The sequence below is a fragment of the Rattus norvegicus genome, chromosome 4, assembly GCF_036323735.1.
Source record: "Rattus norvegicus strain BN/NHsdMcwi chromosome 4, GRCr8, whole genome shotgun sequence".
NCBI classification, from domain to species: domain Eukaryota; kingdom Metazoa; phylum Chordata; class Mammalia; order Rodentia; family Muridae; genus Rattus; species Rattus norvegicus.
The window spans coordinates 86575549-86599210 of NC_086022.1; positions in this window are offsets into that span (position 1 = coordinate 86575549).

Here is a 23662-nt window from a genome sequence, read left to right on the forward strand (position 1 = left end):
ATAAGAAATACTCAAGTTAATTAAAAAAAAATAATACTTTCCATATTGTACTGATTTTTTATTTCTGCTGATGCCACATCACACAGTGGTAAGGTTCATGAGCAATCCTCAGCCATGCTGCTCCTCTGGAAACATGTGGCACTATATTAGGCACGGGTTTCTAAGAGCTATTTCTAAGAGTTAGATTCACAGGTTGCTTAGGTAGTAATCCTAAAGTCTGTGGGCCAGGGGGAGCATAAAATTGTTATCTCTTCTCTGGAAAGAAAAATGAGCAAGCATTTTCTGTCAGTGAAGACAACCAGAATACCTAAAGTATCACCCAATATCGCCTGGGAAGGTCGCTATCCTGCTTTCCCCACACATTGACTAATGAAACTTATTCCTGGTCCACCACACCCACAATAGAAAGACAGTGCACATCTACACAGCTGTTTGTCCACTGTTGTTTTGGAAGTTTAGTTATTGCAAACAATTCTCAAAGAACAGCCATAAAGTTTGAAAAATAATTTTGAATAACAAATAGGCATTTGTAGTCCTAACAACCAGTTCTTTATTCAGACATCCTTTTTTGTTTTTAATATTTATTTATTTATTTAATGTGAGTACACTATCGATGTCTTCAGACACACCAGAAGAGGGTGTAAGATCCCATTACAGATGGTTGTGAACCACCATGTGGTTGCTGGGAATTGAACCTTGGACCTCTGGAAGAGCAGTCATTGCTCTAAACACCTGAGCCATCTCTCCAGCCCCTATTCTGACTTTATTATGTGAACTCACTTGTGTTTATTCTTTTGTCACTTAGGTATTTATGGATTATTCCTCAATTACAGATCATTTAGAGGTGAAATAAGACTCAGCCCAAGCCTTCTCTGAGCTCATCTCGGAGGGGGCCACCATGAACACACTGATGACAAACCAAGTCTGCCTCTAAACAAATGTCAGTTCTGGAACCTGGGAGAGAAATTGGAGTTAAGTGCTTGCAGGGAGGTTTCCACGATCGAAGTGGGGAGTGAGCTTGGCTTGAATAATTCAACTGAATGGAGAATGGGGAGAAGAAATGGTTCTTTCAGACTGAAGGACAGCTGGGTAGAAGCAAGGGGATAAGGGACGCCTCTGCAGCCTTGAGTGACACACCCTTCCAGGCTGTACCTAGAGTTTGTAATTCCTGGTCAGTCCACATTGATATAACTTCAGTTAAGTTAAGCTAAGACTTAACCTTTGGCATCAGGATGTTTTTGGAGTCTTGCTTAGTTTTCAGAAAGAAAAAAATTAAATGGTCAATATAAACTTTGCTAGGTTACTACAAAGAATACCTGCAAATGTATGGGCAAGCTTCCAACATGGCAGCATTAAGGAGGCCTGAAACAGGCGATAGAGCTTATCTGTAAGGCCATGATCTTTATCCCATTGGATCAAGGTAACCTTTCCCTTGGGGTCTCCAGGGAAATGACTGCCAGACAACCACAAGTGAGAATCTGGTTTGGGGATGGTTCAGACTGGATAGATTCCTTGGTTCCTCATCAAAGACTTCGTCATGGTAATAAAGCCAAATTTGACAAAAACATAACTCCCAATCCATCTTCATAAGCCTGAATAGAGTAGGCACTTAATAATGACCCAGGAAGAGAAAAACAACAGTATTTTGTGGTTCTACCATGCCAAACACTGCATTTTAGCATTTTTAAAATCAACAATCTCCTCAGAAACACCCTTAGCCTTGCCCTAAGAGCACAGAAAAGGAAAGAGTGAAACCTGAAAGATTTCCATCCGGAAAGGGGACTGAGACTAGTTCGACACTGAAAACCCAGTGCACTTAGGAAAACAGAACACAGTCTGCAAAAGGTGCGTGTGATAAAGGGTCATAGCAGACCTTTCTCCCCTAATCTGAGATCCAAGGCTACGTAGGAGAAGGTTTTATTCTGATTGAGCCCATTCAAAGATACAAACTATTCAAAACTTTCATTGTCATTAAAAAAACACATGAAAATGCAATTTGAGAACACAAATGTGTATCTGGAAAGGACTTGTATGTTGGGATTTTATAGTGAGACTATTAAGACAACTCCTACACCCTAAAATTGAGGGTCTTTTTTAGCTGCTCTTGAAGAGACCAGGGTTCAGTATCCAGCACCCACACTAAACAGCCCACAATCATCTGCAACCCCAGCTCCAGGAAAGCAGACACCCACTGTACCAAATGCACAAAACCCCCAGGGACATATAATTAAAAATAATGAAACAAGCAAAAAAGAAAAAAAATCACTAACTCTTCCCATTGTGTAGCAAATTATTAAATTTCTCTTTGTTCAGGTGTCCTCCTCCATAAAAATGGTTTTGTGTTGGGTGAACTGAGGACACTTAGTAAATGTGACAGGCCATGAATATGAGTCCTTCTGCACTATGAAAAGGTAATGAGTCCAGGTGATCTGTGTTTCAGAATCTCAAGGCAAGTGAGGTGGGTAGGCTGTGTGTAAGCCTGACAGAGACAGGTGAGGACATCAAGAAAATAAGAGTAATACCATCAGGAGTCTTCAGGACCTGGGTCTACAGGACAGGAGAGATGAAGGACAATTAACCAAATGTTTATTCTTCACGAGCCCTAAACAGTCACTGCTAAAACTCATCTCCCAGACCACAAGTAAGGCAGTGGATAGGAATAAGACTGGTCGCTCTTCAGTCAGTGGACAATGCACAAAAATAAACCCTTCTCTCTGCCTGTGCCTTGTCTGTGCTTGTATGTTGGGGTGTGTGTGAGTGTGTGTACTAATGGTTCTGTTTCCCTGGGGAACAGTAACTACACATTGACAAGACTTAAGAGTTTTTCATCCCCACAACTTCTGTTTGTTCTGTTTCATGTTTGACAGTTAACATGGCTAAAATCAATAAAAAACCCGTGGGGATTCACGGGCAGATGTTCTTGGATCTTTCCTCAGGAAAAAAAGGGGGGGGGTTGACAAAGCCCTGAGGCTCCTCAGCTCAGTGAGAGATAGCTGCTGAGTTAGAGGAATGTAGAAAAGATCCATCCATCAATAGGATGGAGTTTAAAGTGCTCTATTGTCTTGGGGGGAAATCTTGGAATCTGACTTTAGACTTTTCATTTGTAAAGGTAACTTAGTTCATAAGGTTATCTTAAGATAAGAAAACTAATAGGCATCCCAGCATTATCCACTTTCTTTTGTTCTTGGATTGGGGTGAGTGGTTCTGTCCCAAAGGACACATACATATTTATGAGATAAACTGACTTATGATGTCTAATTTGTTAGCTCTCAAATGCATGGAGATTGAGTGTCTCCTTGTTCTCGCCTAATGGCTCCTTTCCAATTACCTGCATCACATCTGAGCCCCATGACCAAAGCAGTGGCTTTGGGCAAAGAGCCACTGATTGATTAGGGATTTACAGAACGTATTGTACAGTTAGTCAATTCTATGTGGAAAGAGCAGTGAGAACCTAGAAAGGAGGTGATGACGAGAAATCAAAGATCGTGTTCGCATTCAGTGTCCTTTTGATGTTCTTTATTGAGAGAGAACAACCATTATTAAGACATGTAAGACAGAGGCACAAAGTACCAAAGTAACTTGCCCACGTTAGCTGAGAAAATAAGCAGTTATTCTATAATCGCAACCTAGGGTTTTGCTTGTGAATCCTTAAGCGTTTATAGTCCCACCTTTCTGAAATATAGTAGTAGCCTACTGAGAACCCTCATTTCCTTAAAGAAAACAAACTATACAAGTCCTAGCTGTTTAAATGCATCTTTAATGCATAAGAATGTTTTTTATATTATAGAAACAATAGAAATACTCCACCACTGGGAATTAGTGCACAGCTACTTTCAGAGGCGTTTGCCTTACAGCTCTTCCCTGTGTGACTATTGAGGAATTCACGGTGGGACTTCAAATGAGACCCAGCTCCTACCTCTAACAGCTTTCCCTCATAAAAAGCAAAGACAAGTTTTCAGAAAGTATGTCAAAATGATCTTGAAGGTTAGTTTAAGAAGATCCCTCTTGGGTACAAAAGGATTCCAGGACCCTTATGAGGTCAAACCAGCAATTTAGTGGGAGGCTCATGGCTCCTGCTCAAAGCACTCTCCACTTGTCCCCATTGTGGTCCTTTCTATGTAAGTCATAGTACGATGTTGAGGCTGTTCCCCAATTGACCACTGTCACCCAACCAGCAGCAAAAGCACAGCTCCACAGTGTAATTTACACAGTTTGAGAATGCTTTCAGGGCCTCAGAGGCTAATTTTACTCAGTCACAACAGAGACTCAGGACCAGTCAGAGTGAAGCGAAGGTAGTGAATTTACTGGCCAGGATAATGGACAGATGGACTTGAGCGTCAGTGATAAAACAGCACAAGTCCAGAGCAGGGCAGCAGCTATGACAATGATTGTGGGCTTGTGGAGTTTCTTCATTTAAGGGAGATGATCTATAACAAAGGGTGAGGCAGAAACATTTCGTTGTTGAAATCAGGTTTCTCTTTAAATAAAACAATAAGGTGATTTGTGGGTACTGGTAGGCAGAAAAGGTGTGACTAAGGCAAAACCCCGGGTTTACATATGAAGATTAAATTGATTTTGTTGTGCAGGTCAGACAATGGTTAAGAAACATGCCTTTATCAAGAGTGTTATTCACTGGCTGTCATGATAGCCTTGTCCGTGGTGTTTCCAGGAAAAAAGTATAATTTCTGTGTACAGGCTTTATTTAGGGAGGTGTCTAGTGTGCTGTGTCAAAGGTACTGATTCACCAACAGACTTAGCCTAGTAGACAAAAGGGCCTCTTCTCTTTCACACTCCATTGATCTTTCAACCTTGCTTCAGTAGCAAGGAGCCATGGGGAAGCACACATATTTTATAATTCTGAAAGAAGGAAATACTGCATTAGAATCCATGTGAATGTCTTGTTCTGGAAGTTTCCCATTTTTTTAATAAGCATAGAAGTTTTTCTAGTGACCCAAATCTTAAGGAGTAGGGCCTTGTGGCCATATATCTCATTAAAAAATAATTATAGGAAGCTAAGAAGAAAACAAGACCTTATTTGCTCTTTCCATGTGCGTACTCATCTCACACACACAGTTCTTTCAGATGGTTGATAAGTGTTAAAGTCAGGACATACAAAACTTAGGTTGTTTAGAACAAACTACTCTCAAAACAGAATGTGAGTTGCTTTGGGCTTGGACATCTGAGATAAGGAAAATATTTAAGGGCCTATGAAGGAGGGAACCTTATGCCTCAAAGGAAGGACCTCGAAACAGTACCTTTGCTCTCAAAGATTCACTGGAAATGCAGAATCCTTTGCCTCAGCTAAGTGAGCATTTCATTGTCCCGAGAGCCCTGCAGTGACTTGCAGTTCCTACACACCTGTCCCAGTTAGAGTCGCCATTGCTGTGACAAACCATGACGACCACCTAAAGCAAGTTCGGGAGGAAAGGCTTTATCTAGCTTACACTTCCACATCATAGTCCATCATTGAAAGAAGTCAGGACAGGAGCAGGAACCTGGAGGCAAAATCTGATTCAGAGGCCATAGAGGGGTGCTGCTTACTGGTTTGTTCCCCTTGACTTACCCAGCCTGCTTTCTTATAGAACTCAGGACTGCCAGCCCAGGGGTGGCATCACCCACAGTGGGCTTTGGCCATCCCAATTAAGATCACTAATTAAGAAACTGTACAGGCTTTTCTATAGCACAATCTATGAGGCGTTTTCTCAATCAGGGTTCTGGTCTTACAAATGACTCTAGCTTTGGTCAACATCACATAGAACTGGCCAGTACAACACCTAACACTGGAGAGCACCTCACTGTGATATGTAGGACAATGCATGCAAGCCTCCCAAGTCCTCTATTTGCCTCAGGGTATATGCTAGAGCCGGGAAGTCAGAGTCCACCTATCACTTGCAAACTGGATGTTCAGTATAATTGGGAACTCTGAACGAGTTTCCTTTACCTACCAAGGACAATTGTTAGGCTGTTGCCATATGCTCAGAGTGTCATTAAGTGGGAAGAGAGGCTATGCTCACAAAGTAGAAGGCTTGCCTCCGAGTATAGGTGTTCAATTGTCCTCTTCTTTCTTGGATCCATGCTTCAGAGAAGGTCATTTGTCTTACTTTATTCTGCATCTTTGATGGGTCACAGTGGCCAGAGAAATGACACTGCAAACACAGTCATCAAAGACAAACAGCGACAACAAAGCCAAGCAAACTCCATTTTTCCAGGTCTTACACAGTGTCGTGTTTATCAGCCTCTGTGTGGGGGGGTGGGGGGTGGGGGGAGGGGGTTACCTTCAGGATTAACACTTCTCTTAATGCATCCACCAGGTAGTCTTTTCTTTATTTATGGCTGAAAATTTATGATACAAGTTCATCATGCCTACATGTGCCCATGTCCATCATTTTAACCACTTGAAATATGCACTCCATGATTTTGAGCTAAGCATGCCCCATAATGAATCTGTTATTACTCCTTGCTCAGAACACTACCCCTTAACTGAGCATGCTCAGAGCGCTGAACCCTAAAGCAATTTATATGAACATGTGTATCTACCTGGGTAGAGTTCCCATTCCTGCTTTGGAGATGACTTCTCTGTCCCTGTTCCTCTTACCCACGGTAGTAAAAACCTTCCTCCCTCTTTTGTCCCTGTTGTACAAACTATTTTGATTCTACCATTCTCTTGAACTGCTTCTAGACTTGTCTTTGGTATTTCTTTGTCATTTTGATGGCAGACAACATGGATAAAGAACTGGTTGTGGATTTGATTTTTCAGTTTTTTGAAAATCAGTGAGTCAGAAACTTGCCTAACAGAAAAGGACATTATTCTCTATGACTGTGAAGTCTACAAGCTAGAACACCTTATTCCATGCCTTCCTAAGACGGTGCCTGGAGAATGAAAGGGTTAATGGCGCATTTGCACACTTCTATGGAATACCCCAAGCCAGTCTCCACTCCATAATGCCTTTGTCAAAAACAGCTTTTCTTCCTACACAGCAGTGCCACCTGCTGGATACATGTTCACATTACACTTCTAACCTCCTGCTAGTGTCTTTGATTAATATTTGATAAACTGATTTGTAATTTGTAATCTCAGAGTACTGCAATCCTCAGGCAATGTTAAGGTTTTTTATGCTTTTTATAATTGTCAGATAAGATGTCATAGAGTGTGGTTGTGGGAGTTAAGAGAGGTATTTTGGATGAGTTTTCAAATTATGAGAGTTGCTTTGGGGAAGAAGCTTTGTAATGTAAAACTGGAGTGTGGTCAAATGTGATAGCCTTATGAATTGACACAGAGGTCATGACCAGACCAATTGGAGCTTTAGGCATTTAAAAAACTGGCCACTTAATGCAGTCAATGTTCTAATCACAAACTCAATGATCATTAGGACAACTCTCCCAATTTTAACCATAGCTGTGGGGGAAATAAATGAAACCAGCACCATTAACCCAGTTTAATGCCTTTTTGTTCATATTCAATAGGATTGCTCCATCTGAAAACTAGAATAAGGAATTCTGCCTTTCAGCAGTTTAAGCTGACCTCTCAAACTAATAGATTTTCCAGACTCCACATGAGAAGCCTCAGCTCACTCCCAAGTCACTGGGGAAAAAATTGAGCCTGAACCTAAATTAAAGCAATTTCTCTGAAACAACCACTAGGATTTTGATCATCACTTAACTTGACATAGTGAATTGAAGATTTCAGCCTTGCTGAAGGATGTCACCTGGGAAAATGAGGTCATAAAAAGCTTGATAATCTCAGAAAATGTGCAACAGAAAATTCTCTCCTCCCTGATTGGGCTGGACTCTCCCTCCTTGTGACGCTGTAGCACTTCTCGACCTCTGTCATCACCCATGCTGGGTGCACGGAGTGACTATCAGTGTTAGAGGGTTTCTGATCACACCTCCTCCCAGCCATTCAGCCAAGAAAGCCAGCAGGAAACCGGAAAGAGGACTGTGTGAGGATGATGGAGGGAGGCAGGCTGAATGTGCATGGTCCCCCCAAAAGTAAGCACTGGTTGAAAACACATGAGGCTACCAGTGATGTTCCAGGAACTAATTTCTACAGCATAAAATACCTTGAAAAGAGACCACAGGAAGTCATAGTGCATCCCTGAAATTACAGGATAGGACTAAGTAGGCAAGAAAAGAAGGATCAGATGTTTGGCGGAATCCTGGGAAGTTTGCTAAAACAGTAATAAAAAAATAAAAAGATGCCACAGTGAGGGAAGGCAAAAATATCTTCAGTTGCTTATGATAGTGTCAAGAGGAAGAACAAAAGGTACAACTCAGGAAGACCCCAGGCACCAGTTTGCCTCCATGATTCTTGATGACTAGTAAAAGACATTCTTACTTCTGGAAGTGGTAGAGACATAGTAGATGAATGTCCAAGTCCTGTCCTCTGGAGATCTCACAAGTACTGGAATCAAGTCTGTGTCCTTGAAAGTAAAGTATGTTTCCTTCCTGCCCCAACCCCTTCACACGTCTTATACCTATTCACACACACACACACACACACACACACACACACACACACACACACACACACACCTGTGAATGCCTTCAGTCATTGTGATAAAACACCTGGAGGTAACTTGGAGGAACAAGGACTTTGTTTGGCTCATGGTTTCAGCCCATGGTTCCTTAACCCTACTGTATTTGTTATGAACATTATGTACGTTTTATAATGAAACCATTCCAGTTTGAGGTATTTGATCCTTACAAGCAATTGCTAGAAGGATCCACTCATTCAAAGTCACATAGTTCAGACAACTTATAAGCCATAGAATTTCGAACCCACTCTAACTAATGATGGGCTAGAGAGTTCAGGATAGTAGCTTTAGTCTCTCCGGAGGCACCTGAGAGCACATTAACAATGCAGGATTCCCAAACCATCCTGTACTGTCTGCCTTGTTTTACTAAGCACTGTTGGCTTATGGCCTTGACTACCAGTGACATTTCCCTACCTAGAACTCAAGATTCTAACTAGCTCATCCCACTTGGGACCATAGCCTTGGGACTATCCAAATGTGCTGGGCTCCTATCCCATTTCAAAGCCAATCCTGGTTCACCAGCTAACCCTGATCAAGCATAGAACACAGGACAGGCAAAGGCAGTGCTACAGAGGGGACATGCAACAATTGAAGCTCATGAACATGAGTGGGGTGAGTAAGAGATGCTCATGAACATGACTGGGGATATGTGGGACTGTTCTCAATCATCCTAAAATTGCAACCCTTCTATACAGTTCCTTGGGTTGTGGTGTACCCAATCACAGAATTGTTTTTGTTGTTACTCCATAACTGTAATTTTGCTACTGTTATTAACCACAATGCAAATATCTGTGTTTTGTGATGATCTTAAGTGACCCCTGTGGGAAAGGTCATTGTCCCTTCTCCCCAAAAGGGATTGTGACACATAGATTGAGAACCATTTCTCTAAAGCAGACAAAAGAAAATGTAGCAGCAAACTACCAACAGCATATTCCTGTCTTCCACAAACAAACCCTAAAATACAAAGATGGTATAATAGGCCTGACAGAAATGAAGATGTTCTAAAAAACACTTGTGTCTCTCAATCTATCAGACTGCTGAAACAATGCACACTAAAAAAAATGGGAATTTCCCCCCTTGGAATCTCATGGTAAGAGAAGAAAAGGGCTTCAGCCCTGTGAGATTGCCTACAGGATGAGACTGAAGCCCAGATGAAGTTGGTCAATGGCGGGGGTCCCTGCTCACTCTGCCCCATGGCTTCCCTGACAGTCTGTTGCAACACTTTGTATGCTTACAGTTGTCACATGCATCCTGACTGCAGGTTCCTTTCTAGACACAGGCTCATCCCTAACAGTAAAAATTGGGTGTCTCAAGTATTAAGACACTTCCTTAAACAGAAGGTCTTTAAAACAGAAAATAAATAAATCCTGCCCATTTGTGTCAAACCTGGACAAATTTTGAAAAGTTAAAACCAGAGTCACTCTCACAGCCAGCATTTTCACCAAGAAACCTAGCAACCCTTGGGAGATACTCCACAGATCAAATATCTCAAAGATACCCAACAACAGGGACTATAGCCCAATGGTTCTGGATATGGTCCCAGGAGAGACATAACTAACAATTTGAATCAGGCAAGAATATAATCCAGAAGGGTTGGAAGCCTCATAGCAGTGTTTCTAAAGCTACCTAGGCTATGCTCATGTTCCCAAGAGATAGGTGTCAGCTTGATGCAATTAGAAGATGCTCTAACCCCAAAGTCTTCTTGAGAACTTTGCCATGGGTCACAGAGGTCCTCCCTCAATTCAGAAGCTTTTTTTTTTGTCTTTCCCTTGGGAACTTCAGTTCCTGCAGACTTCCTATGTAGTACATCCCCAAGAACTGGGAAAAGTTTGATTTTAAATGGGGGGAAATAGCCAATATTTTACAGTAACATCATTATCTAGCATCAATATAGTCTAGCTGATGTTGATTTGTATTGTTGTTGTATTGTTGATGACATCAATATAGCCTAGTTGATGTTGATGTATTTTGTGATAAGTTATTTCAAAGTCAATGTAATGACCCAATTCAAGCCAGATTAAAGTATATATAAATGTAAGTTTATTGGGAAATTGCTCTTCGGTGGATGAGATCACTGTTCCCAAGAAAGGTGGCCAGGGACATTTCCATGAGGAGGGAGACAGAGGGAAGAGGTGGGGGGAGAAAGAAAGAGTATGCACAGAGAGAGGGAAAGAAGAGAGAAAGGAGAGAAGAGAAAGAAGGAGAAGAAGAAGGGCAGAGAGACCACAGTCTCTGGATTTTAGAGAGAAGAGCCTCTGGGGGAAGGGTAGTCCAGCCTCTGGCCTGGAAAGTTCAGGGTAGAGGGGACAGTATGCTAGGTAGGGACTGAGCACTGCTGAGAGAACCTGGAAACAGGTCTGCTTTGGTATGTAAAATATGCACCTCAGCCCCTTGGAAAGACCTGCTCTTGGTCTTACTTGATATAATACCTATGAGGAGAAAGAGAGTGTCTGGGAAAAAAACAGAAGGCATACAGATTAAACATTTGTCCAAAATCCTGTTGAACACATCTGTCCAGAGCACAGGTCAGCAGCTGATTCTTTGAGATTGCAGCACCCTCCCGGGGAAGCATAGAAGAGTTCATGTGGTAGAGAGGCTGGTGGCAGCGTAAACATGAAATTTACAAGTAAATGGATGAAGCTAAATAAAATCACTTGAATGAGGCAATCCAGACTCAAAAAACTCAAATATGTTATGTAATCACTTATATGTGGATGTTAGCTGTTAAGTCCTTGATAAGCTGGCCACAATCTGCATAATATCAAAGTTTAGGTATAGAGTAAGGGACTAGTCATGGAGGATGGATCTTCTAGGAAGGGGTAATTATGTTTGGACAAGGGGAGGATCAAACAGAGAGGGAGAGAGAAGAAAGGGTGAAGGGTATTATGGAAAGGGACATCTAAAACTAAAGGCCACTTGAGGAACTATATGAACCTTAACACAGTAGAAGCTTCCTAAAATATATACATACATGAAGGAGATCTAAATGGACTCTATAAATAACAGGGAGATGGAGCCCCAACTGGACATTTTTTATCACCAAATGAAGCTCCATTTCTAGGAATAGGTTACCTCTAATTGAGTTGTTGACCAAATGGGGCTCTTTGGAACCCCTAAAGAATCCAGGCTATTGCTCTCAATGAAGCGATGGTAAGGCACTATTGATGAAAACTACATCTACACAACACTCATTGATTATAAAGAAGTCAAGCTGGTGCTTCACTAAAGCCTTTATACCTACTCAACAGTGTTCATGCTAATGGAAGGTACTCTGCATATTACCAAAGGAGAATGGTAAGTATACGGGGTAGTTCTGATGCTCTTTGATTGGGAGTCTGCATGTGACTGCTGAAGGTCCTATTTCCCAATTGATTACTGATCAATCAATAAAGATGCCAGAGGCTGAAAGAATAGGAATTCAAGGCCCATACCTAAACATAGTAAAAGCAATATACAGCAAACCAGTTACTAACATTAAACTAAATGGAGAGAAACTTGAAGCAATCCCACTAAAATCAGGAACTAGACAAGGCTGCCCACTCTCTCCCTACTTATTCAATATATTTCTTGAAGTTCTAGCCAGAGCAATCAGACAACAAAAGGAGGTCAAGGGGATACGGATCGGAAAAGAAGAAGTCAAAATATCACTATTTGCAGATGACATGATAGTATATTTAAGTGATCCCAAAAGTTCCACCAGAGAACTACTAAAGCTGATAAACAACTTCAGCAAAGTGGCTGGGTATAAAATTAACTCAAATGAATAAGTAGCCTTCCTCTACACAAAAGAGAAACAAGCCGAGAAAGAAATTAGGGAAACGACACCCTTCATAATAGACCCAAATAATATAAAGTACCTCGGTGTGACTTTAACCAAGCAAGTAAAAGATCTGTACAATAAGAACTTCAAGACACTGAAGAAAGAAATTGAAGAAGACCTCAGAAGATGGAAAGATCTCCCATGCTCATGGATTGGCAGGATTAATATAGTAAAAATGGCCATTTTACCAAAAGCGATCTACAGATTCAATGCAATCCCCATCAAAATACCAATCCAATTCTTCAAAGAGTTAGACAGAACAATTTGCAAATTCATCTGGAATAACAAAAAACCCAGGATAGCTAAAACTATCCGCAACAATAAAAGGACTTCAGGGGGAATCACTATCCCTGAACTCAAGCAGTATTACAGAGCAATAGTGATAAAAACTGCATGGTATTGGTACAGAGACAGACAGATAGAGCAATGGAACAGAATTGAAGACCCAGAAATGGACCCACACACCTATGGGCACTTGATTTTTTGACAAGGGAGCAAAAAACAGCAAATGGAAAAAAGATAGCATTTTCAGCAAATGGTGCTGGTTCAACTGGAGGTCAACATGTAGAAGAATGCAGATCGATCCATGCTTATCACCCTGTACAAAGCTTAAGTCCAAGTGGATCAAGGACCTCCACATCAAACCAGACACACTCAATCTAATAGAAGAAAAACTAGGGAAGCATCTCAAACACATGGGCACTAAAAAAAATTTCCTGAACAAAACACCAATGGCTTATACTCTAAGATCAAGAATCGACAAAGGGGATCTCATAAAACTGCAAAGCTTCTGAAAGGCAAAGGACACTGTGGTTAAGACAAAACGGCAACCAACAGATTGGGAAAAGATCTTTACCAATCCTACAACAGATAGAGGCCTTATATCCAAAATATACAAAGAACTCAAGAAGTTAGACTGCAGGGAGACAAATAAACCTATTAAAAAATGGGGTTCAGAGCTAAACAAAGAATTCACAGCTGAGGAATGCCGAATGGCTGAGAAACACCTAAAGAAATGTTCAACATCTTTAGTCATAAGGCAAATGCAAATCAAAACAACCGTGAGATTTCACCTCACACCAGTGAGAATGGCTAAGATCAAAAATTCAGGTGACAGCAGATGCTGGCGAGGATGTGGAGAAAGAGGAACACTCCTCCATTGTTGGTGGGATTGCAGACTGGTAAAACCATTCTGGAAATCAGTCTGGAGCTTTCTCAGAAAATTGGACATTGAACTGCCTGAGGATTCAGCTATACCTCTCTTGGGCATATACCCAAAAGATGCCCCAACATATAAAAAAGACACGTGCTCCACTATGTTCATCGCAGCCTTATTTATAATAGCCAGAAGCTGGAAAGAACCCAGATGCCCTTCAACAGAGGAATGGATACCCAAAATGTGGTACATCTACACAATGGAATATTACTCAGCTATCAAAAACAATGACTTTATGAAATTCGTAGGCAAATTGTTGGAACTGGAAAATATCATCCTGAGTGAGCTAACCCAATCACAGAAAAACACACATGGTATGCACTCATTGATAAGTGGCTATTAGCCCAAATGCTTGAATTACCCTAGATGCCTAGAACAAATGAAACTCAAGATGGATGATCAAAATGTGAATGCTTCACTCCTTCTTTAAAAGGGGAACAAGAATACCCTTGTCAGGGAAGAGAGAGGCAAAGATTAAAACAGACACAGAAGGAACACCCATTCAGAGCCTGCCCCACATGTGGCCCATACATATACAGCCACCCAATTAGACAAGATGGATGAAGCAAAGAAGTGCAGGCTGACAGGAGCTGGATGTAGATCGCTCCTGAGACACACAGCCAGAATACAGCAAATACAGAGGCGAATGCCAGCAGCAAACCACTGAACTGAGAATAGGACCCCCGTTGAAGTAATCAGAGAAAGAACTGGAAGAGCTTGAAGGGGCTCGAGACCCCATATGTACAACAATGCCAAGCAACCAGAGCTTCCAGGGACTAAGCCACTACCTAAAGACTATACATGGACTGACCCTGGACTCTGACCTCATAGGTAGCAATGAATATCCTAGTAAGAGCACCAGTGGAAGGGTAAGCCCTGGGTCCTGCTAAGACTGAACCCCAATGAACTAGGTTGTTGGGGGGAGGGCGGCAATGGGGGGAGGATGGGGAGGGGAACACCAATAAGAAAGGGGAGGGGGATCCTGGTTGCTGCCACCGCAGAGAGCTCGTGGGCAGCACCCCGCGAGCAAACTTGAGCCTCGGGACCACAGGTAAGACCAACTTTTCTGCTGCAAGAGACCTGCCTGGTGAACTCAGGACACACAGAGACAGAATTCCTCTAGGACCGGGCACTTCCTGTGTTTACCAGGAGTCCCACACCTGCAGATCCCGCTCCGCAGCAGCTCTCTGCTCCCAGACCCCGTGGGAGAGAGACCTCACCGCCTGGTAAGGTGGGCACTCCTGAGGCTGCAGAGCGGAAGAGACCACCAACACTGCCCACCACTGCCCACATCCCTGGCCCAAGAGGAAACTGTATAAGGCCTCTGGGTTCCCATGGGGGATGGCCCAGGGGCGGCAGGACCCCTGCGCCTGAGACACCGCCAGAACCTGAAGGAACACACCGGATTAACAGTTCTCTGCACCCAAATCCTGTGGGAGGGAGAGCTAAACCTTCAGAGAGGCAGACATGCCTAGGAAACCAGAAGAGAATGCACTCTGCACACATCTCGGACACCAGAGGAAAACACCAAACGCCATCTGGAACCCTGGTGCACTGAAGCTCCTGGAAACGGCAGCGCAGATCTTCCTGGTTGCTGCTGCCGCAGAGAGCTCGTGGGCAGCACCCCGCAAGCAAACTTGAGCCTCGGGACCACAGGTAAGACCAACTTTTCTGCTGCAAGTGACCTGCCTGGTGAAATCAAGACATAGGCCCACAGGAACAGCTGAAGACCTGTAGAGAGGAAAAACTACACGCCCGAAAGCAGAACACTCTGTCCCCATAACTGGCTGAAAGAAAACAGGAAAACAGGTCTACACCACTCCTGACACACAGGCTTATAGGACAGTCTAGCCACTGTCAGAAATAGCAGAACAAAGTAACACTAGAGATAATCTGATGGCGAGAGGCAAGTGCAGGCATCCAAGCAACAAAATCCAAGACTACATGGCATCATCGGAGCCCAATTCTCACATCAAAACAAACATGGAATATCCAAACACACCAGAAAATCAAGATCTAGTTTCAAAATCATATTTGATCATGATGCTGGAGGACTTCAAAAAAGACGTGAAGAACTCCCTTAGAGAACAAGTAGAAGCCTACAGAGAGGAATCGCAAAAATCCCTGAAAGAATTCCAGGAAAACATAAATAAACAAGTTGAAGCCCATAGAGAGGAGTCACAAAAATCCCTGAAAGAATTCCAGGAAAAAATAAATAAACAAGTAGAAGCCCATAGAGAGGAGACACAAAAATCCCTGAAAAAATTCCAGGAAAACACAATCAAACAGTTGAAGGAATTAAAAATGGAAATAGAAGCAATCAAGAAAGAACACATGGAAACAACCCTGGATATAGAAAACCAAAAGAAGAGACAAGGAGCTGTAGATACGAGCTTCACCAACAGAATACAAGAGATGGAAGAGAGAATCTCAGGAGCAGAAGATTCCATAGAAATCATTGACTCAACTGTCAAAGATAATGTACAGCGGAAAAAGCTACTGGTCCAAAACATACAGGAAATCCAGGACTCAATGAGAAGATCAAAACTAAGGATAATAGGTATAGAAAAGAGTGAAGACTCCCAGCTCAAAGGACCAGTAAATATCTTCAACAAAATCATAGAAGAAAACTTCCCTAACCTAAAAAAAGAGATACCCATAGGCATACAAGAAGCCTACAGAACTCCAAATAGATTGGACCAGAAAAGAAACACCTCCCGTCACATAATAGTCAAAACACCAAACGCACAAAATAAAGAAAGAATATTAAAAGCAGTAAGGGAAAAAGGTCAAGTAACATATAAAGGCAGACCTATCAGAATCACACCAGACTTTTCGCCAGAAACTATGAAGGCCAGAAGATCCAGGACTGATGTCATACAGACCCTAAGAGAACACAAATGCCAGCCCAGGTTACTATATCCTGCAAAACTTTCAATTAACATAGATGGAGAAACCAAGATATTCCATGACAAAACCAAATTTACACAATACCTTTCTACAAATCCAGCACTACAAAGGATAATAAATGGTAAAGCCCAACATAAGGAGGCAAGCTATACCCTATAGAAGAAGCAAGAAACTAATCGTCTTGGCAACAAAACAAAGAGAAGGAAAGCACACAAACATAACCTCACATCCAAATATGTATATAACAGGAAGCAATAATCACTATTCCTTAATATCTCTCAACATCAATGGCCTCAACTCCCCAATAAAAAGACATAGATTAACAAACTGGATACGCAACGAGGACCCTGCATTCTGCTGCCTACAGGAAACACACCTCAGAGACAAAGACAGACACTACCTCAGAGTGAAAGGCTGGAAAACAACTTTCCAAGCAAATGGTCGGAAGAAGCAAGCTGGAGTAGACATTCTAATATCGAATAAAATCAATTTTCAACCAAAAGTCATCAAAAAAGATAAGGAAGGACACTTCATATTCATCAAAGGAAAAATCCACCAAGATGAACTCTCAATCCTAAATATCTATGCCCCAAATGCAAGGGCACCTACATACGTAAAAGAAACCTTACTAAAGCTCAAAACACACATTGCACCTCACACAATAATAGTAGGAGATTTCAACACCCCACTCTCATAAATGGACAGATCATGGAAACAGAAATTAAACAGAGACGTAGACAGACTAAGAGAAGTCATGAGCCAAATGGACTTAACAGATATTTATAGAACATTCTATCCTAAAGCAAAAGGATATACCTTCCTCTCAGCTGCTCATGGTACTTTCTCCAAAATTGACCATATAATTGGTCAAAAAACGGGCCTCAACAGTTACAGAAAGATAGAAATAATCCCATGCGTGCTATCAGACCATCACGGCCTAAAACTGGTCTTCAATAACAATAAGGGAAGAATGCCCACATATACGTGGAAATTGAACAATGCTCTACTCAATGATAACCTGGTCAAGGAAGAAATAAAGAAATTAAAAACTTTTTAGAATTTAATGAAAATGAGGGTACAACATACCCAAACTTATGGGACACAATGAAAGCTGTGCTAAGAGGAAAACTCATAGCGCTGAGTGCCTGCAGAAAGAAACAGGAAAGAGCACATGTCAGCAGCTTGACAGCACACCTAAAAGCTCTAGAAGAAAAAGAAGCAAATACACCCAGGAGGAGTAGAAGGCAGGAAATAATCAAACTCAGAGCTGAAATCAACCAAGTAGAAACAAAAAGGACCATAGAAAGAATCAACAGAACCAAAAGTTGGTTCTTTGAGAAAATCAACAAGATAGATAAACCCTTAGCCAGACTAACGAGAGGACACAGAGAGTGTGTCCAAATTAACAAAATCAGAAATGAAAAGGGAGACATAACTACAGATTCAGAGGAAATTCAAAAAATGATCAGATCTTACTATAAAAGCCTATATTCAACAAAATTTGAAAATATACAGGAAATGGACAATTTCCTAGACAGATACCAGGTACCGAAGTTAAATCAGGAACAGATAAACCAGTTAAACAACCCCATAACTCCTAAGGAAATAGAAGCAGTCATTAAAGGTCTCCCACCCAAAAAGAGCCCAGGTCCAGACGGGTTTAGTGCAGAATTCTATCAGACCTTCATAGAAGACCTCATACCAATATTATCCAAACTATTCCACAAAATTGAAACAGATGGAGCACTACAGAATTCCTTCTATGAAGCCACAATTACTCTTATACCTAAACCACACAAAGACCCAACAAAGAAAGAGAACTTCAGACCAATTTCCCTTATGAATATCGACGCAAAAATACTCCATAAAATTCTGGCAAACCGAATCCAAGAGCACATCAAAACAATCATCCACCGTGATCAAGTAGGCTTCATCCCAGGCATGCAGGGATGGTTTAATATACGGAAAACCATCAACGTGATCCATTATATAAACAAACTGAAAGAACAAAACCACATGATCATTTCATTAGATGCTGAGAAAGCATTTGACAAAATTCAACACCCCTTCATGATAAAAGTCCTGGAAACAATAGGAATTCAAGGCCCATACCTAAACATAGTAAAAGCCATATACAGCAAACCAGTTACTAACATTAAACTAAATGGAGAGAAACTTGAAGCAATCCCACTAAAATCAGGGACTAGACAAGGCTGCCCACTCTCTCCCTACTTATTCAATATAGTTCTTGAAGTTCTAGCCAGAGCAATCAGACAACAAAAGGAGGTCAAGGGGATACGGATCGGAAAAGAAGAAGTCAAAATATCACTATTTGCAGGTGATATGATAGTATATTTAAGTGATCCCAAAAGTTCCACCAGAGAACTACTAAAGCTGATAAACAACTTCAGCAAAGTGGCTGGGTATAAAATTAACTCAAATAAATCAGTTGCCTTCCTCTACACAAAAGAGAAACAAGCCGAGAAAGAAATTAGGGAAAGACACCGCCAGAACCTGAAGGAAACAGACCGGATAAACAGTTCTCCACCCAAATCCCGTGGGAGGGAGAGCTAATCCTTCAGAGAGGCGGACACGCCTGGGAAACCAGAAGAGACTGCACTCTGTGCACATCCAGACGCCAGAGGAAAACACCAAACGCCATCTGGAACCCTGGTGCACGGAGGCTCCCGGAAAGAGCGGCGCAGATCTTCCCGGTTGCTGCCGCCGCGGAGAGGACTTGGGCAGTACCCCACGAGCAAACTTGAGCCTTGGAAACGCAGGTAGGACCAACTTTTCCCCTGCAAGAAACCTGCCTGGTGAACTCAAGACACAGGCCCACAGGAACAGCTGAAGACCTGTAGAGAGGGAAAACTACACGCCCGAAAGCAGAACACTCTGTCCCCATAACTGGCTGAGGGAAAACAGGAGGACAGGTCTACAGCGCTCCTGACACGCAGGCTTATAGGACAGTCTAGCCACGGTCAGAAATAGCAGAACTAAGTAACACTAGAGATAATCTGATGGCGAGAGGCAAGCGCAGGAACCCAAGCAACAGAAACCAAGACTACATGGCATCATCGGAGCCCAATTCTCCCACCAAAGCAAACACTGAATATCCAAACACACCAGAAAAGCAAGATCTAGTTTCAAAATCATATTTGATCATGATGCTGGAGGACTTCAAGAAAGACATAAAGAACTCCCTTAGAGAACAAGTGGAAGCCTACAGAGAGGAATCGCAAAAATCCCTGAAAGAATTCCAGGAAAACACAATCAAACAGTTGAAGGAATTAAAAATGGAAATAGAAGCAATCAAGAAAGAACACATGGAAACAACCCTGGACATAGAAAATCAAAAGAAAAGACAAGGAGCTGTAGATACAAGCTTCACCAACAGAATACAAGAGATGGAAGAGAGAATCTCGGGAGCAGAAGATTCCATAGAAATCATTGACTCAACTGTCAAAGATAATGTAAAGCGGAAAAAGCTACTGGTCCAAAACATACAGGAAATCCAGGACTCAATGAGAAGATCAAACCTAAGGATAATAGGTATAGAAGAGAGTGAAGACTCCCAGCTCAAAGGACCAGTAAATATCTTCAACAAAATCATAGAAGAAAACTTCCCTAACCTAAAAAAAGAGATACCCATAGGCATACAAGAAGCCTACAGAACTCCAAATAGATTGGACCAGAAAAGAAACACCTCCCGTCACATAATTGTCAAAACACCAAACGCACAAATTAAAGAAAGAATATTAAAAGCAGTAAGGGAAAAAGGTCAAGTAACATATAAAGGCAGACCTATCAGAATCACACCAGACTTTTCGCCAGAAACTATGAAGGCCAGAAGATCCTGGACAGATGTCATACAGACCCTAAGAGAACACAAATGCCAGCCCAGGTTACTGTATCCTGCAAAACTCTCAATTAACATAGATGGAGAAACCAAGATATTCCATGACAAAACCAAATTTACACAATATCTTTCTACAAATCCAGCACTACAAAGGATAATAAAGGGTAAAGCCCAACATAAGGAGGCAAGCTATACCCTAGAAGAAGCAAGAAACTAATCGTCTTGGCAACAAAACAAGGAGAATGAAAGCACACAAACATAACCTCACATCCAAATATGAATATAACAGGAAGCAATAATCACTATTCCTTAATATCTCTCAATATCAATGGCCTCAACTCCCCAATAAAAAGACATAGATTAACAAACTGGATACGCAATGAGGACCCTGCATTCTGCTGCCTACAGGAAACACACCTCAGAGACAAAGACAGACACTACCTCAGAGTGAAAGGCTGGAAAACAACTTTCCAAGCAAATGGTCAGAAGAAGCAAGCTGGAGTAGCCATTCTAATATCAAATAAAATCAATTTTCAATTAAAAGTCATCAAAAAAGATAAGGAAGGACACTTCATATTCATCAAAGGAAAAATCCACCAAGATGAACTCTCAATCCTCATCTTCGATTGGTTTATATACAAGTGTGCAATTTCTAGGCTTGAAAGTAAAATGATGCTATCTGGTGCTGCATAGAGGAGCCTTATTTTTTATTATGGCAGCTTGCTATTTTTGTAATATGGTGATTTGGTTGAACACATTAAAGTACAGTAGTAACTGATCTCCCCCTCTTCCTGGATGAGTGAGGAGATGATTAAATGTTGATGTCAGCATCCATGAGCATATTCAGATGAGCTTCTGCTTCTGTTGAAAAGGATGCTGTGTTTGATTGTGGTCCGAAGCTTTGAAGCACTACTTGGCATCTCCTTCCTTGGAGGTCTCACTGTTTAAACATAACAGATTTGATAGCTTGTTGGTAAGGTGAGGTCCAGCTTGTCTCCACTAGGTCATCTTCATGTGAATCCGGTGGTTATACGGTTTTGTTCTAGGGATATTTCATTTTTTTAATAACGGTTTTAGCTGACATTCATGGAGAGAATGAATCCTTAGAAGTGTGCCACTAGTGAAAGGAAATCCTGTCTAGAGTATGTTTCTTTACAAAGCTGTGTCACACCATCCTTTGGGCCCTCTGCTGGAAAAGTAGAATCAAGTCTCAAATAATGCCTTTTAAATTGTATCCTCTAGTATTATAGATGTAGGACAGTACTGTATCATACCTCTGTGGATGTAAAATAGCTTGTACCTGCTTTATGATACGTAGTAGTGACCGTGCTTTATCAGAGCTGTATTTAATGATGTTGCTCAGAATGTTTTCTTTCCAGATGATGATTGAGAAGCTAATTAAAAAAAAAAATGGTGCCAGGTACCACAAGAGTAACAGAACTGTGCTGTTTTCTCGGGTTTTGTTTTTTTACTTTTTTTTTTTTAATGGAGTGTGCTGGATGTCTCTACAGTTTTGTTCAGATGACTGCAGAACCTGGAAAAGCTGTTGCTGCTGTTGATGCATAACACACTGCTATTATTGGTCTTTTTATATAAATATAAATATATATATACAGATATATAATTTGAATTTTTTGAAACTTTACCTGTGCTGTCAACTTTCGAAAAAAGTATCCCCGTTTACTGTGTTGAGTTGGCACTGTACAGAAATTAACAGCCATATTGGTCTAGAAATGTTGAACTTAAGTTTTTTCCATTTGTACAGGGGTAACACACTGTATTAAATATGTAAGGTCTTATATACGTGGGTTTGATTACAAAAACTAATAAAGTATCTCTAAATAAAAAAAAAACAAAAAAAAAACAAAAAAAAAAAACAAAAAAAAAACCAAAACAAAACAAAAACCCAGGATAGCTAAAGCTATCCTCAACAATAAAAGGACTTCAGGGGGAATCACTATCCCTGAACTCAAGCAGTATTACAGAGCAATAGTGATAAAAACTGCATGGTATTGGTACAGAGACAGACAGATAGACCAATGGAATAGAATTGAAGACCCAGAAATGAACGCACACACCTATGGTCACTTGATTTTTGACAAAGGAGCCAAAACCATCCAATGGAAAAAAGATAGCATTTTCAGCAAATGGTGCTAGTTCAACTGGAGGGCAACATGTAGAAGAATGCAGATCGATCCATCCTTATCACCCTGTACAAAGCTTAAGTCCAAGTGGATCAAGGACCTCCACATCAAACCAGACACACTCAAACTAATAGAAGAAAAACTAGGGAAGCATCTGGAACACATGGGCACTGGAAAAAATTTCCCGAACAAAACACCAATGGCTTATGCTCTAAGATCAAGAATCGACAAATGGGATCTCATAAAACTGCAAAGCTTCTGTAAGGCAAAGGACACTGTGGTTAGGACAAAATGGCAACCAACAGATTGGGAAAAGATCTTTACCAATCCTACAACAGATAGAGGCCTTATATCCAAAATATACAAAGAACTCAAGAAGTTAGACCGCAGGGAAACAAATAACCCTATTAAAAAATTGGGTTCAGAGCTAAACAAAGAATTCACAGCTGAGGAATGCCGAATGGCTGAGAAACACCTAAAGAAATGTTCAGCATCTTTAGTCATAAGAGAAATGCAAATCAAAACAACCCTGAGATTTCACCTCACCCCAGTGAGAATGGCTAAGATCAAAAACTCAGGTGACAGCAGATGCTGGCGAGGATGTGGAGAAAGAGGAACACTCCTCCATTGTTGGTGGGATTGCAGACTGGTAAAACCATTCTGGAAATCAGTCTGGAGGTTCCTCAGAAAATTGGACATTGAACTGCCTGAGGATCCAGCTATACCTCTCTTGGGCATATACCCAAAAGATGCCTCAACATATAAAAGAGACACGTGCTCCACTATGTTCATCGCAGCCTTATTTATAATAGCCAGAAACTGGAAAGAACCCAGATGCCCTTCAACAGAGGAATGGATACAGAAAATGTGGTACATCTACACAATGGAATATTACTCAGCTATCAAAAACAACGACTTTATGAAATTCGTAGGCAAATGGTTGGAACTGGGAAATATCATCCTGAGTGAGCTAACCCAATCACAGAAAGACATACATGGTATACACTCATTGATAAGTGGCTATTAGCCCAAATGCTTGAATTACCCTAGATCCCTAGAACAAACGAAACTCAAGACGGATGATCAAAATGTGAATGCTTCACTCCTTCTTTAAATGAGGAAAAAGAATACCCTTGGCAGGGAAGGGAGAGGCAAAGGTTAAAACAGAGACTGAAGGAA